This window comes from Pinus tabuliformis, chromosome X (assembly GCF_031772625.1).
Source record: "Pinus tabuliformis cultivar Carrire ecotype Pingquan chromosome X, CPIR1, whole genome shotgun sequence".
In the NCBI taxonomy this organism is placed as follows: Eukaryota; Viridiplantae; Streptophyta; class Pinopsida; order Pinales; family Pinaceae; genus Pinus; species Pinus tabuliformis.
Window position 1 is genome coordinate 1,228,935,629 of NC_142308.1, and position 18,396 is coordinate 1,228,954,024.

The following is an 18,396-nucleotide window of genomic DNA, read 5'->3' on the forward strand; positions in this document are numbered from 1 at the left end:
TTCATGTTCATAAATTAAAGATCAATTTTCTTGAAGACTGTTTGATGAAAATGTTTATGGCTACTCTGGAAGACAAAGCCCGATCTTGGTATGAAATTTTGCCACCTGCTTCTATTCATTGTTTAAAATATTTTCATACAATATTCTTTGAAAGGTATAAAGAATCGTATCCATCCTTGGCTTTAGTTCAGGACTGTTGTAGCCATGTTCATAGTTTTATTGAAGATCTTGAGAATGTTTATGGGCGTGATGACTTAATGGACGGAGAAATCATGGAAGCATTATATGAAAAACCACTTCAGCAGCATAAAGACAATCATGAAAATTTGCAGCAGAATCAAGGTTTTAGTATGGTGGATGATCCAGGTGGATATTGGTGGCCACCTGCCAGGTCCACCTGGACCCCCACCATTGTCTTTCTCAGCATTTTCAGTTTCCTTAATTGTAGCACAGTTACTATTTTTAGCAGTTTTTCGGGTCCTGAACTTCCGGAGCCGTTTTGAGGCCCTAAACGACGTTTTTTTGGAATTCTGGGGCGACCGAGCTCTATCTTGCCCCCCAAAGTGGTAGTACTCGGATAGATATTTCTAACGAGCTATCGTACGCGTCAAACGGAGATCGTATGCCAAAGTTACGACCCCGGGAAATTGATGTACCAATTTACCCAAACGGGGCCCACAATTTGGCGTTTCATATTCTAGGGTTAGGTTTCGGTATGTGAAGGGTTTTCCATTGTTTCTCAACAATAAATAGGCCTTCGAGCCTCATTGTAATACAGTTCGGAACAGTTCAGAGGCATGTAGCCGCCACATCTCTTCTCAGAGATAAGCTACCATCGCCCTAGCTGGTTTCTTTCCATTTCTGTTTGTAAGCATATTTCAATATTTTACAGTAATGAAATGAAGTATTATTTCCGCTGCATCTCTATTTTTATGGTTATCGCATCTCTGTATTTATGGTTGTCTCTGTAATTTGTTGTGTTCCTGTTTAAAATCCGGATCAGTGGTATCAGAGCGGTCTGCTTTTTCTCTGTTTTTCTTTGCATGTCCCCAACGAGGTCGGGATATAAGGAGTTAGGGCTTGAACTGGTCGAACCCTTGCAAGACCGGCCTCGAAAATCCCGACGGCCTCCCATGGCGGATGAGAAGAAAGACGAGGGGGCAGGAGATCCTATCAAAATCTTGCTCGAGGAAGCCCTCGAGTGACAACGGAACGCGATGATGGATAGCTTTGCGCAGATCCTTCAGCGGCTACCCAGAGGCGACGCATCGGCTTCCAACAGCGACTCTGGAAATGCCACACCCTTCAAGGTACAAGTTAATTTTGAAATCCCCATATTCGAGGGTCAAATAGACGCAGATGCCGTAGATAAATGGTTAAATCTGCTAGATGGGTATTTTTCTGTTCATGAATTTTCAAGTCGGGAAAAGATTGTTTTTGCTCTTCTCAAAGCAGCCCCCCATGTCAAGGACTGGTGGGAAACCTACTGCGAGCAGAAGGATGAAAATACAGGCTCACTATTTTCAGCCGCACCCACTTGGAATGACTTCCGGGATGCCATCAAAGAGCAGTACTACCCTGTCGGAAGCTATGAGGACAAATACATCAAATGGACCACACTGCGACAGGGACGAGACCAAGATGTGCCGGAGTTCACAAACATTTTTCATACCCTTCGCACACAGTTGGGTATCAAAGATTCTGAGCTGCATCTGGTACTCAAATACCGCGGCTGCCTGCACAAATACATCCAAGAAGAGATGGTGTTCTTGAACATCTCCTCACTCGGCACAGCATACCGATACGCTGTCAAAATCGAGCAAAAGTTCAAACAGAAGAAGCGAGACTTTGGATCTACAAATCTGAAGCCCAAAGGACAAAGCCAAGGCGGGGTGACCCAAGATAACCCGTCGAAGCCACAAGAAAAGAACAACACCACGAAACCGAAGAAGGACACAGGAAAGTGGTGTGAGTTCCACAAGAGTCCCACTCATAACACAAGTGAGTGTCGGACCAAGCAGTCGTTGGTGGCCGAGTTGAAGGCTTCCGAATCAGATGCATATTCTGACCCTGAGCCAGAACCCGACAAGGGGAATGGCAAAGGGAAGCAGATCATTGATGCGGATCCCAGCGCCACTGTTGCCACTGCCAAGATCAAGAAAAATGAGCCCGAAGATCCAGAGGAGGGGGAGCGTCTTTTCCACTCACAGATGTGGGTGAAGGGTTCACCGCTGCAATTCATTGTCGACAGTGGTAGCCAAAAGAACCTGGTTTCAGCAGAGGTCGTGAAGCGGTTGGGCCTACCGACTACACCACACCCACAGCCATACAGTATCGGGTGGCTTCATGAAGGACGAGATCTGAAAGTTCGCCAGCAGTGCCGCCTTCCCTACAGCATCAAACCCTTCACAGACGAGGTATTGTGTGATGTTACACCTCTGGATGTTTGTGATGTACTATTAGGCCAGCCATACTTATGGAGGCGACATGCTGTGTATGAGTCAAGGCCTCGTGTTGTCATTATTTCTTTGAATAATTCATTATACAGGATACCAGAGGTAGCCCCACCTACTGCCACATCCTTGATCACTACCAAGAAAGGCAGCAAGCTCATATCACAGACCAGGAAATTCATCTGTCTGGTTCACTCCCAAAATAAGGGGAAGATCGTTGCTACATCCATGACCCCTGCAAAGGGTTCCTCCACGCAGCAGCAGCAGAAAAGGGATACGGTCATGACAGAACACAGGAACAACTTCTCCTCACCCAAAGGGGTACCACACAAGTTTCAGGTGGGCAACAATGTCTGGTGGCATCGACAGAAAGAACGCCTTACCAGAACCCATCAGAAGCTCAGACCACACCGACATGGTCCTTACAGCAGTACCAAGGCTATGGGGAACAATGCTTTGGAGCACATCATTCCTCCATTCCTTCGCCTGCACCAAATGTTCAATGTGGACCATCGTCGACCATGCTTCCCACCATCACTGGACACATCAGAGATTGCAGGACAAGTTCAGCAGATGGAGGAACTCAACGCAATGGGGACCATTGCTTCCTAAGGGGGGAGGAATGATCCAGGTGGATATTGGTGGCCACCTGCCAGGTCCACCTGGACCCCCACCATTGTCTTTCTCAGCATTTTCAGTTTCCTTAATTGTAGCACAGTTACTATTTTTAGCAGTTTTTCGGGTCCTGAACTTCCGGAGCCGTTTTGAGGCCCTAAACGACGTTTTTTTGGAATTCTGGGGCGACCGAGCCCTATCTTGCCCCCCAAAGTGGTAGTACTCGGATAGATCTTTCTAACGAGCTATCGTACGCGTCAAACGGAGATCGTATGCCAAAGTTACGACCCCGGGAAATTGATGTACCAATTTACCCAAACGGGGCCCACAATTTGGCGTTTCATCTTCTAGGGTTAGGTTTCGGTATGTGAAGGGTTTTCCATTGTTTCTCAACAATAAATAGGCCTTCGAGCCTCATTGTAATACAATTCGGAACAGTTCAGAGGCATGTAGCCGCCACATCTCTTCTCAGAGATAAGCTACCATCGCCCTAGCTGGTTTCTTTCCATTTCTGTTTGTAAGCATATTTCAATATTTTACAGTAATGAAATGAAGTATTATTTCCGCTGCATCTCTATTTTTATGGTTATCGCATCTCTGTATTTATGGTTATCTCTGTAATTTGTTGCGTTCCTGTTTAAAATCCGGATCAGTGGAAGATGAAGGAATTTTGCATCTTAACGGTCAACAGGAATTACATGAAATGGATCAGCAATATGAGGAAAATTTGTATAGTCCTCCACTTGAAATTAATGAAGACAATCAATGTTTGACCAAAAGAAAACAAAAAATATTATCTCCTCTGTCTGAAGATGAGATAGATCAACACTTGAACGGTCATGTTCCAGCTCAAGTTAATGCAGATATGCAGTGTGCACATGGTCAAGAAGGTGATGGTGGAACTTCTTCCTCTTCTGAAAAGGATGACAGTCCTGTAAGTAGATTTATAGATCAGCAGGTTGAAAATTTCCATATGGCTGAAAGTGATGAAAGAAAAGGTGTCATTTCAGATCTGTCCATAGAAGGAGATAGGAGGTAGAGAAGTCAAGTTTCAAATTCAGAATGCGATAATGTTAAGACAGCCATTTCAGATGTAGATTCAGATTGTGATGACCAAGAAAACCTTCTACTAAGTCCCATGAAGGAGAACTCTGCTACTGAAATCATCTGGGATGAAGAAGACAGAGTTTTGGATCCAAATGTTCTCATGTCATTAGAACACAGTCTTCATGAAGAGGTAATCCAGTTAGCTCATGAATAGCAAGATGAGATCTTTGCTCAAGCAAGTGAAAAAAAATTTCTGAATGAATTTGTGGTAGATGATATAAATGATAGTGTTGGGTTTCAAGAATTATTTCAAGTTTCTTTTCTCATGATTGATGAATGCAAAGACAATCTGACTATCATATCATATGAAGATGATCTACAATATATTCAGACTTCAGTAGACCAGACCATTCAGGATTCCCTTTAAGATTCTTCCTCATATGTCTCATGTTTTTAAATGTTTTTTGAAGAGGAAATCTGCTCATCCACTTGTTCAGAAATTTTTGAGGACCAGTACCATACTTTTTCTGAAGTACATTATGAAGGAAGATCAGAATCAAAAGAAAAAGACATCTTGTTTCCTCAGCAAGAGGGAAATCTTTATGTTTTTCATGATCCAAATCTATTGCAGTTAGCAGTGAAGGTGATTATTGCAGTATTCAGTGATGAAGGAGATCATGGTCAAATACGTTTTTGGATGCCCAGTTACCAGTATCTGTTGTTGACGAGAAGATCCGATCAGGATAATCAATCAAGGAGGCATCTACTTGATTGGTTACATTGGAAGACACATTACACATGATTTTACATATTGCATTAGTACACAGGTGGTTGTCGTCATGATTCAAAAATCTCGAATCTTGATGGACTGCTGCCATTGAAAAAGTTTTGTAAGTTTTTGTTTTAGTTAAGTCAATCATGAGACATTTCATTTTGCATTGAGTCAGTTTTTTCAATCATGTTGGTTCCATAATTAAGTCGGTCTGATTCAGGTTTCAGTCAATAAATTTAGTCATGTGGATTTGTCAAGTCATTGACTCCATAGCCCAATGGACGAAAGGCACTGTTTGCTCTCCCAAATATCTGCAGTTCTTGGCACCTCTAAGGAGCTACCATCCCCCATTGGAGCTAATGTTAGAGTCGGTCTTGTCAGTCCTCCTCAGAGATCAAAAATCTTTTTGCATTTCATATTTAGGTGTCTCATTCTGCTCGAACACCTGCTTTCCATTTAGGAGCATGCCATATTCTAACGGAAGGACCTGGTCACTCATCTATCCCTCATGCCATGTCCTACTGGCTCAGCTCTATTTATTAAAGTTCACTATGAAAGTCTTGAAGTCATTTACATTCTTGTCTTTATTGCTTGATAATAAAAGAGTCAACTGGGTCATTAGGTCTAGGGTTTGCAAATTGTTTTCCTCAAAGTGCTTCAATAATACTTGCAGGTTAGAGGAAGGTTCAATAATTCACTCAAATGATGTTTCTGAGCAAGAAAAGATGAATTTTGGAAACCTGAGATAGGTTTCTGTCCACAATAGGCCAAGGAAGAAAAACCTCCTTCACTTTTTATAGAGGTGGCAAGGTCTTAGAGAAATGTCAAAAATGCAATTGCCTCAGGAGAATTGATGCACCTCTAAAGTGACCTTGGGAAAATATAGCTTTCTCCTAGATTGGTTAGCCAAATGACTTTCTTGATGCGTAAAATGATAACTAGACAAAAATATCCTTCCAATGAGCTATCATGAGCTCAATTTCGAGTTGCAAAACACCTTCAAAAGTTGACTGCAACAGTACTCTACCTCGAGGCAGCCTCATTTCGCACATTTTGACCAGTCTTGGGAGATTTGATTTTGGAAAAGGCAAATGAAATCCAAATTGGAAAATTCTAGTTGGGTTGGAAAGTAGACTCAAAGAAATTTCCAATGAGCTATCCTGTGCCCAATTTGGACACTGGGAAGGCTTCCAAAAGTCTCCTGCAAAAAGTGCTATGCACAGGCTCTATGCGCCACGCCTCAAACCCAATGCGCCACGCCTTCCCTACGTGCCGTGCCAGTGTATTTTTTCACTGAGAAATGCAGTCCAATGCACTGCGCCTTCGCTATGCTCTACGCCAGTTTTCCAATGCGCCACGCCACCAAAAACTTCAAAAACTTGCTCCAAGTCGCCCTAATCTCTTGGATCATCACTTGTACAAGCAAGTTGGGCTTCCATCATTGCTTTTCATCCAAGTTTGGTGCCATGTCATGGTGGTTTATGGCTGCTAATGGTTGCAACAAAAAATATCAAACCCTATCTCTAAAAATCCTCAAGCCAATTATTGTTAGGGTTGCAAATCCATTGTTTTGGTACCAAGGTTCCCCTTCCATTGCATTTTTCCCTTCTTTCCATCATTCCCTTCTCCCTTATTCCATTTTTCCTTAATCTCATTCTTCCCTATCCTAAAAAATTACTAAACTCCTATTCCCAATTCCCTACCGCACATTTCCAAATGTAAAAACCCCAAACCCTAACCCTATACATAAACACCCAAGCCGTCCCATATCTCCTTAACTAAACCCTACCCTAACAGTCCCTAATCCCTCATTGTTTCCACCCTCCACAGTCCCACATATCACTCTTTCCCTTGGTAGCACAAGACAAGACACAAATCAATGATTTTAGGCAACTGCAGCAAAGACTTGTTTTCAGAAGGTAGGCAGAGAAGAGAACGTAAACTGGGAATAAATGCTTCCATGTTTGGGCAACCATGTCTTCCAATGGAGTATAAATTGTTTTTTGAAAGGCAGGGGATAAAACCTGTGGCAGACTTTGCCCTGAAGGCAAGCAATTTTGATGGATGGAAGGAGTTTAAGAGGAACATATTCTGGTTAATTGTCATTGGAGGTGGCTTGATGCTTGTCCACATCTTGATTCTTTTACTTCTGCAATTGAGAAAGTGGATATGGCAAACAGATAGGCCCAAATCTGGTTATCTGGTGATACCAAGATTTGAGATGTTTTTGTTGATACTTGCACTGCCATGTATGTGCTAGGAAGCTACATTTCTCATAAAAGATGGATCAATTGCTGCAATAATTATTGGTGCCCTGGTGCTAGGTATCCCCACAACTATTCTGTTGTCAGCATTGGTTGTCATTTCAGTTGCTATTATTATGGGTGTGTTTTTGCAATACAAGGAAGTTGATCAAGAAACTCAAAAAGATCATGGGTATTAAAACATAGTTAAAATGTTAATTGGACCCATCAAAAGAGCAGTATGGATCCTGAGGAGTAATTTGAGATCATCATTTATAATTAGATTTGGTCTGTTGTTTGAGGATTTGCGAGTACCATCTAAATTCATGTTACCTTAGATAGAAAATGTAAGGGCTAAAAATGGCAGGGATAGAATATTAACTTCTAATGGTGGAGAGGATGCGGTTGTACCTATGCTTCAAAATATTTTGGGATCCTCAGAATTTATTACACAGTTTTAGATTTAGCAAGAAGAATGGTACTAGGGATCATTGCTGGTGCTTATTGTACATCCAAATCTTCAAGGAAACAAATTTTAGTTGTATTTTCCATTACAACTTTCCAAATTTTATTTTTGGTTGTGGAAAGACCTTACGTTAGTAGACGAGTCCGATTGTTGGAGAAGGTCAACAAAGAGAAAAACTTGTGGAGACACATGGCATTTCATTACATGGCACGAAATATGAGTTCCAAAGTAAGAATCAGGAACCTAAAGGCGAAATTGAGGAAAGTGACAAAAAGACAAAAGAGGCAAAAAGAGCAAGATCGGCTCCAAGTCTTGGTCGAGGCTTCCTTGGTCCAGAATGATATGTGATGAAGAAGGTACAGCCCAAATTTCAAGAAATTTGGAGCAGATTTTTGCATTTTGAAATTTTGTGCACAAAAAACAGGTTTTTTCTCCCTGTGCGCCGCGCCACTTGGCGTGCGCTTTCGCTAGGTAGCTCCAAATGACAAAAAGTTTATATTTTTGGATTTTCCATGGAAAATTATGACAGTTGGTGCATGGCCAAGAATTTTGGGCCAATTTTGAGTCCTCAGGAGGTCAAAAACACCCAAAAAATGACCTCTCTGCCCCTATCTTGACACACATGAAGCAGTCTTGGGAGATTGCAATTTTGAAGGGGAAAATGGCATCCCAATTCAGAAATTTCACTTGGGTTGGAAAGTAGACAGGCAAGGGTTTCCAACAAGCACACTTGGGGTCAATTTGGACTTCAGGAAGGCCCTCAAAACCTGCACCAAAGTGGCGCGACGCATACATCTTTTGGTGTGGCGCATAGAGACCAAAAGGCCAAAATCACTTGCGCTCCGCGAGAATTCGATTTGCAATTTTCTCCAAGTGAGCCCATGCATTAAAACTACATTTTTCCCAGCATCAAAGGAAAAGTTTGAAAAACATTTTCATTAAAGGTTGGCTTCTATCCAAGTGGCAAAAGGAAGGCAAGAAATCACCCAAAAAATCTACGCTACAGTTTTGTTTTTTTTTGTAACGCTGCACCTCTCACTAATGGTTGGCTTTTCATTTCCAGTTTGTAATGATTTAAAAATCTCCCCAACTTTGGGTTGATCCATTTCCTGATGGCAAAGTCTATTTATTGTATGAAAAACCATTTGTAAAGGGTTGGTGGGAATTTTTGGGAAACGGTGGGAGAGAAACTCAGTTACTCACTGTACATTTTGACAGAAAATTAATGAAAGGTTGCAGCTCTGGATCATGAGATTCCTGTGGCGTGAGTTTAGAAAATGTATTTTCTTTCTATTTCATATGTATTTTGTTATGTCTCACAGTTCATTCATATTAATTTCCAATGAAAGCTTCTAAGTAAGAAAAGGTAGAATTCAGTTTACTGCTCTGCCTTGGGAAATTTTTCACATTCTAAGTTTTCTTCTGTTGAAAAGGATTCATGTATTTATGCCCTTTTCACCCTCTTAAACAATCTCTCCACTTCATATTATTTGAAATCTAATTGCTAGATTTTCTGCCTGTCTTGCCTCACGAAATAATCTGCGTCCTTGAGTTAAATTCTCTGCTCATGCTGTTCCTTGGTCCCATACATCCCAGAAAACTCAGTCATTCATCCAAATACCTCTTTCATATTTATTTACCTAGCCTAAAATCAATATCCATTTTAAGTCACTCTCTAACCCTATTCGTTTATTTTTTTCTTTTTACTAAGCGTGACCTGGAGAGAGCCCTCTCCTGTCCTCGTAGGGCTAGCTACGAGGCTGAGCGTGGTTTGTGGTTACCCTGAATTTTTCCTTCCTTCAGCCTAAGGCAGATTTAGGCTCTAACATAGTGGCGACTCCACTGGGGAAGAAAATGGTTTGCTTGAATATTTTTTTGCCCCAGTACATATCTCAAGTTCAGAGCTGATTGTTAATGGTGAACAACGATCAGACATAAGAAGGCTGAAATCATTCACCTGGGGACTCCATTCACTGAAGAATCCAGCAATCAATCCTTCATGTTGACTCACTGCAGAGAGATTAGTAGCTTTGAGATTTTCAAAATGGAGCGGGTTGCAAGGAGATATGCTCCTATGAGCCGAGATCACATCCCAGGTTTTCCGAATAAAATGCCCAAGGTGGATTGGCTTCATAATTTGCCTATGTTCAGAAATGTGGAAGGTAATGACGTTGCTCTTCATGTGCTGAAATTTCACATTCATGTCCATAAATTAAAGATCAATTTTCCTGAAGACTGTTTGATGAAAATGTTGATGGCTACTCTGGAAGACGAAGCCCGATCTTGGTATGAAAGTTTTCCACCTGCTTCTATCCATTGTTTAAAAGATTTTCATACAATATTCTTTGAAAGGTATAAAGAATCATATCCATCCTTGGCTTTAGTTCAGGACTGTTGTAGCCATGTTCATAGTTTTATTGAAGATCTTGAGAATTTTTATGGGCGTGATGACTTAATGGATGGAGAAATCATGGAAGCATTGTATGAAAAACCACTTCAACAGCATAAAGATGATCATGAAAATTTGCAGCAGAATCAAGATTTTAGTACGGTGGAAGATGAAGGAATTTTGCATCTTAACGGCCAACAGGAATTACATGAAATAGATCAGAAATATGAGGAAAATTTGTATACTCCTTCACTTGAAATTGATGAAGACAATTAATGTTTGAGTAGAAGAAAACAAAGAATATTATCTTGTCTGTCTGAAGATGAGATAGATCAACACTTGAACGATCATGTTCCAGCTCAAGTTAATGCAGATATACAGTGTGCACATGGCCAAGAAGGTGATGGTGGAACTTATTCTTCTTCTGATAAGGATGATAGTCCTGTAAGCAGCTTTATAGATCAACAGGTTGAAGATTTCCATATGGCTAAAAGTGATGAAAGAAAAAGTGTCATTTCAGATCTGTCCATTGAAGGAGACAGCGGGCAGAGAAGTCAAGTTTCAAATTCAGAATGTGATAATTTTAAGACAACCATTTCAGATGTAGATTCAGATTGTGATGACCAAGAAAACCTTCTACTAAGTCCCATGAAAGAGAACTATGCTACTGAAATCATCTAGGATGAAGAAGACAGAGTTTTGGATCCAAATGTTCTCATGTCATCAGAACACAGTCTTCATGAAGAGGTAATCCAGTCAGATCATGAACAACAAGATGATATCTTTGCTCAAGCAAGTGAAAAAGTTTTTCTGAATAAATTTGTGGTAGATGATATAAATGATAGTGTTGGGTTTCAAGAATCATTTGAAGTTTCTATTCTCATGATTGATGAATGCAAAGACAATCTGGCTGTCATATCATATGAAGATGAACTACAATATATTCAGACTTCAGCAGACCAGACCATTCAGGATTCCCTTTCAGATTCTTCCTCTTATGTCTCATGTTTTGAAATGTCTTTTGAAGAGGAAATATGCTCATCCACTTGTTCAGAAATTTTTTAGGACCAGTACCATACTTGTTCTGAAGTACATTATGAAGGAAGATTAGAATCAAAAGAAAAAGACATCTTGTTTCCTCAGCAGGAGGGAAATCTTCATGTTTTTCGTGATCCAAATCTGTTGGAGTCAGCAATGAAGGTGATTATTACAGTATTCAGTGATGAAGGAGATCATGGTCAATTATGTTTTTGGATGCGCAGTTACCGGTATCTATTGTTGACCAGAAGATCTGATCAGGAAAATCAATCAAGGAGGCATCTACTTGATTGGTTACACTGGAAGACACATTACACATGATTGTACATATTGCATTAGTATGCAGGTGGCTGTCATCATGATTCGAAAATCTTGAATCTTGATGGACCGCTGCCATTGAACAAGTTTTGTAAGTTTTTGTTTTAGTTAAGTCAGTCATGAGACATTTCATTTTGCATTGAGTCATTTTTTCCAGTCATGTTGTTTCCATAATTAATTCAGTCTGATTCAGGTTTGGGTCAATAAATTTAGTCACGTGGATTTGTCAAGTCATCGACTCCATAGCCCAATGGACGAAAGGCACTGTCTGCTCTCCCAAAGATCTACAGTTCTTAGCACCTCCAGGGAGCTACCATCGCCCATTCGAGCCAATGTTAGAGTCGGTCTTGTCAGTCCTCCTTAGATATCAAAACTCTTTTTGCATTTCATTTTTAGGTGTCTCACTCTGCTCGATCACCTGCATTCCATTTAGGAGCATGCCATATTCTGACAGAAGGACCTTGTCACTCATTTATCACTCATGCCATGTCCTGCTGGCTCAGCTCTGTTTATTAAAGTTCATTATGACAGTCTTGAAATCATTTATAGTCTTGTTTTTATCGCTTGATAAGAAAAGAGTCAACTTGGTCATTAGTTATAGGGTTTGCAAATTGTTGTTCTCAAAGTGCTTCAATAATACTTCCAGGTCAGAGGAAGGTTCAATAATTCACTCAAATGATGTTTCTAAGCAATAAAAGATGAATTTTGGAAAACTGAGAGAGGTTTTTGTCTACAATAGGCCAAGGAAAGAAAACCTCCTTCACTTTTTACATAGGTGGCAAGGTTTTAGATAAACGTCAAAAATACTATTGCCTTGGGAGAATTTATCCACCTCTAAAGTGACCTTGGGAAAATCACGTTTTCTCCTAGCTTGGTTAGCCAAATGACTTGCTTAATGAGTAAAATAATAACTAGACACAAGGAGACTTCCAATGAGCTACCATGAGCTCAATTTGGAGTTGCGAAACACCTTCGAAAGTTTACTGCAACAGCAATCTGCCTAGAGGCAACTTCATTTGGCACATTTTGACCAGTCTTGTGAGATTTGATTTTTGGTAGGGAAAATGAAATCCAAATTTAAAATTCTAGTTGGGTTGGAAAGTAGATTGAAATACCTTTCCAACGAGCTATCCTGCGCCCAATTTGGACACTGAGATGGCTTCCAAAAGTCTCTTGCAAAAAGTGCTACACACAGGCTCTATGCGCCACGCCAATGTATTTTTGCACTGAGAAATGCAGCCCAATGCGCTGCACCTTCCCTATGCACCGCGCCAGTTTTCCAATGTGCCGCACCACCAAAAACTTCAAAAACTTGCTCCAAGCCACCCTAATCTCATGGATCATCACTTGTACAAGTAAGTTGGGCTTCCATCATTACTTTTCATCCAAGTTTGGTGTCATGTCATGGTGGTTTATGGCTGCTAATGGTTGCAACAAAAAATCTCAAACCCTATCTCTAAAAGTCCTCAAGCCAAACGTTGTTAGGGTTGCAAATCCATTGTTTTGGTACCAAGGTTCCCCCTCCATTCCATTTTTCCCTTCCTTCAATCATTCCCTTCTCCCTTATTCCATTTTTCCTTAATCTCATTCTTCCCTATCCTAAAAAATTACTAAACTGCTATTCCCAATTCCCTACCGCACATTTCCAAATGTAAAAACCCCAAACACTAACCCTATACAAAAATTCCTAACCCTATACATAAACACCCAAACCCTCCCATATCTCCTTAACTAAACCCTACCCTAACAGTCCCTAATCCCTCATTGTTTCCACCCTCCACAATCCCACATATCACTCTTTCCCTTGGTAGCACAAGACAAGACACAAATCAATGATTTTAGGTAACTGCAGCAAAGACTTGTTTTCAGAAGGCAGGTAGAGAAGAGAACTTAAACTGTGAATAAATGCTTCCGTGTTTGGGCAACCATGTCTTCCAATGGAGTATAAATTGTTTTTTGAAAGGCAGGGGATAAAACCTGTGGCAGACTTTGCCCTGAAGGCAAACAATTTTGATGGATGGAAGGAGTTTAAGAGGAACATATTCTGGTTAATTTTCATTGGAGGTGGCTTGATGCTTGTCCACATCTTGATTCTTTTACTTCTGCAATTGAGAAAGTGGATATGGCAAACAAATAGGCCCAAATCTGGTGCTCTGGTGATACCAAGATTGGAGATGTTTTTGTTGATACTTGCACTACCATGTATGTGCCAGGCAGCTACATTTCTCATAAAATATGGATCAATTGCTGCAATAATTATTGGTGCCCTGCTGCTAGGTATCCCCATAGCTATTTTGTTGTCAGCATTGGTTGTCATTTCAGTTGGTATTATTATGGGTGTGTTTTTGCAATACAAGGAAGTTGATCAAGAAATTCAAAAAGATCATGGGTATCAAAACATAGTTAAAATGTTAATTGGACACAAAAAAAGAGCAGTATGGATCCTGAGGAGTAATTTGAGATCATAATTTATAGTTAGATTTGGTCTATTGTTTGAGGATTTGTGAGGACCATCTAAAGTCATGTTACCTCAGATAGAAAATGTAAGGGCTAAAAATGGCAGGGATAGAATATTAACTTCTAATGGTGGAGAGGATGCGGTTGTACCTATGCTTCAAAATTTTTTGGGATCCTCAGAATTTATTACACAGTCTTAGATTTAGCAAGAATAATGGTACTATGGATCATTGTTGGTGCTTATTGTACATCTGAATCTTCGAGGAAACAGATTTTAGTTGTATTTTCCATTACAGCTTTCCAACTTTTATTTTTGGTTGTGGAAAGACCTTACGTTAGTAGACGAGTCTGATTGTTGGATAAGGTCAACAAGGAGAAAAGGTCAACAAGGAGAAAAACTTGTGGAGACACATGGCATTTCATTAAATGGCACGAAATATGAGTTCCAAAGCAAGAATCAGGAGCCTAAAGGTGAAATTGAGGAAAGTGACAAAAAGACAAAAGAGGAAAAAAGAGCAAGATCTACTCCAAATCTTGGCCGAGGCTTCATTGGTCCAGCATGATATGTGATGGAGAAGGTATAGCCCAAATTTTAAGAAATTTGGAGCACATTTTTGCATTTTGAAATTTTGTGCACAAAAAAAAGGTTTTTTCCCCCTATGCGCCGCGCCACTTGGCGCGCGCTTTCGCTAGGGAGCTCCAAATGACAAAAAGTTTATATTTTTGGATTTTACATGGAAAATTACGACTTCTGATGCATGGCCAAGAAGTTTGGGCCAATTTTGAGTCCTCACGAGGTCAAAAACACCCAAAAAAATGACCTCTCTGCCCCTATTTTGACACACAGGAAGAAGTCTTGGGAGATTACAATTTTGGAGGGGCAAATGGCATTGAAATTGAGAAATTCAACCTGAGTTGGAAAGTAGACAGGCAGGGCTTTCGAACAAGCACACTTGGGCTCAATTTGGACTTTAGGAAGTGCCTCAAAATTTGCAACAAGATGGCACGATGCATACATCTTTTTGGCGCGGCGCACAGAGACCCAAAGGCCAAAATCACTTCCGCTCTGCGAGAATTCGATTTGCAATTTTCTCCAAGTGAGCCCATGCATTAAAAATACATTTTTTCTGGAATCAAAGGCAAAGTTTATAAAACATTTTCATTAAAGTTTGGCTTCTATCCAAGTGGCAAAAGGAAGGCGAGCAGTCACCCAAAAATCTACGCTACAGTTTTGTTTTTTTTTGTAACGCTGCACTTGTCACTAATGGTTGGCTTTTCATTTCCAGTTTGTAATGATTTAAAAAACTCCCCAAATTTGGGTCGATCCATTTCCTGATGGCAGAGTTTATTTATTGTATGAAAAACCATTTGTAAAGGGTTGGTGGGAATTTCTGGGAAATGGTGGGAGAGAAACTCAGTTACTCACTATACATTTTGACAGAGAATTAATGAAAGGTTGCAGCTCTGGTTCATGAGATTCCTGTGGTGTGAGTTTAGCAAATGTATTTTCTTTCTGTTTCATATGTATTTCGTTATGTTTCACAGTTCATTCATATTCATTTCCAGTGAAAGCTTCTAAGTAAGAAAAGGTAGAATTCAGTTTACTGCTCTGCCTTGGGAAAGTTTTCACGTTTTATGTTTTCTTCTGTTGAAAAGAATTCATGTATTTATGCCCTTTTCACCCTCTTAAAAAATCGCTCCACTTCATATTATTTCAAATCTAATTGCTAGACTTTCTGCCTATCTTCCCTCATGAAATAATCTGCGTCTTTGAGTTAAATTCTATGCTCATGCTGTTCCTTGGTCCCATACATAGAAAACTCAGTCATTCATCAAAATACCTCTTTCATATTTATTTACCTAGCCTAAAATCAGTATCCATTTTAAGTCACTCTCTGACCCTATTCATTTATTTATTTTTTATTGAGCGTGACCCGGAGAGAGCCCTCTCCTGTCCTCATAGGGCTATCTACGAGGCTGAGTGTGGTTTGTGGTTACCCTGAATTTTTCCTTCCTTCAGCCTAAGGAAGATTTAGGCTCTAACATAGTAGCAACTCCATTGGGGAAGAAAATGGTTTGCTTGAAGATTGTTTTGCCCCAGTACATATCTCAAGTTCAGAGCTGATTGTTGATGGTGAACAACGATCAGACATAAGAAGGCTGAAATCATTCACCTGGCGACTCCATTCACTAAATGATTCAACAATCATTCCTTCATGGTGACTCCACTGCAGAGAGATCAGTAGCTTTGAGATTTTCAAAATGGACCAGGTTGCAAGGAGATATGCTCCTATGAGCCGAGATCACATCCCAGGTTTTCCAAATAAAATTCCCAAGGTGGATTGGCTTTAGAATTTGCCTATGTTCAGAAATGTGGAAGGTAATGACGTTGCTCTTCATCTGCTGAAATTTCACATTCATGTCCACAAATTAAAGATCAATTTTCCTAAAGACTGTTTGATGAAAATTTTTATGGCTACTCTGGAAGACGAAGCCCGATCTTGGTATGAAAGTTTGCCACCTGCTTCTATTCATTGTTTAAAAGATTTTCATACAATATTTTTTGAAAGGTATAAAGAATCGTATCCATCCTTGGCTTTAGTTCAGGACTGTTGTAGCCATGTTCATAGTTTTATTGAATATCTTGAGAATTTTTATGGGCGTGATGACTTAATGGACGGAGAAATCATGGAAGCATTGTATGAAAAACCACTTTAGCAGCATAAAGACGATCATGAAAATTTGCAACAGAATCAAGATTTTAGTATGGTGGAAGATGAAGGAATTTTGCATATTAACAGTTAACAGGAATTACATGAAATGGTTCAAAAATATGAGGAAAATTTGTATACTCCTTCACTTGAAATTAATGAAGACAATCAATGTTTGAGCAGAAGAAAACAAAAAATATTATCTCCTCTGTCTGAAGATGAGATAGATCAACACTTGAACGGTCATGTTCCAGCTCAAGTTAATGCAGATATGCAGTGTGCACATGGTCAAGAAGGTGATGGTGGAACTTCTTCCTATTCTGAAAAGGATGATAGTCCTGTAAGCAGCTTTATAGATCAGCAGGTTGAAGATTTCCATATGGCTGAAAGTGATGAAAGAAAAAGTGTCGTTTTAGATCTGTCCATAGAAGGAGACAGCAGGCAGAGAAGTCAAGTTTCAAATTCAGAATGTGATAATGTTAAGACAACCATTTCAGATGTAGAGTCAGATTGTGGTGACCAAGAAAACCTTGTACTAAGTCCCATGAAAGAGAACTCTACTGCTAAAATCATCTGGGATGAAGAAGACAGAGTTTTGGATCCAAATGTTCTCATGTCATCAGAACACAGTCTTCATGAAGAGGTAATCCAGTCAGCTCATGAACAGCAAGATGAGATCTTTGCTCAAGCAAGTGAAAAAGTTTCTCTGAATGAATTTGTGGTAGATGATATAAATGATAGTGTTGGGTTTCAAGAATCATTTGAAGTTTCTTTTCTCATGATTGATGAATGCAAAGACAATCTGGCTGTCATATCATATGAAGATGATCTACAATATATTCAGACTTCAGCAGACTAGACCATTCAGGATTCCCTTTCAGATTCTTCCTCAGATGTCTCATGTTTCGAAATGTTTTTTGAAGAGGAAATTTGCTCATCCACTTGTTCAGAAATTTTTGAGGACCAGTACCATACTTTTTCTGAAGTACATTATGAAGGGAGATTAGAATCAAAAGAAAAATACATCTTGTTTCCTCAGTAGGAGGGAAATCTTCATGTTTTTCATGATCCGATGGAAAATCTATTGCAGTCAGCAGTGAAGGTGATTATTGTAGTATTCAGTGATGAAGGAGCTCATGGTCAATTATGTTTTTGGATGCCTAGTTACCAGTATCTGTCGTTGACCAGAAGATCTGATTAGGAGAATCAATCAAGGAGGCATCTACTTGATTGGTTACATTGGAAGACACATTACACATGATTGTACATATTGCATTAGTACGCAGGTGGCTGTCATCATGATTCGAAACCCTCAAATCTTGATGGACCGCTGCCATTGAAGAAGTTTTGTAAGTTTTTGTTTTAGTTAAGTCAATCATGAGACATTTCATTTTGCATTGAGTCAGTTTTTTCAGTCATGTTGGTTCCATAATTAAGTTGGTCTGATTCAGGTTTCAGTCAATAAATTTAGTCATGTGGATTTGTCAAGTCATCGAGTCCATAGCCCAATGGACGAAAGGGACTGTCTGCTCTCCCAATGATCTACAGTTCTTGGCACCTCCAGGGAGCTACCATCCCCCATTAGAGCCAATGTTAGAGTCGGTTTTGTCAGTCCTCCTCAGAGATCAAAACTCTTTTTGTATTTCATTTTTAGGTGTCTCATTCTACTCGATCACCTGCATTCCATTTAGGAGCATGCCATATTCTGACGAAAGGACCTGGTCACTCATTTATCCCTCATGCCATGTCTTGTTGGCTCAGCTCTGTTTATTAAAGTTCATTAAGACAGTCTTGAAATCATTTACAGTCTTGTTTTTATCACTTGATAAGCAAAGAGTCAACTTGGCCACTAGGTCTAGGGTTTGCAAATTGTTGTTCTCAAAGTGC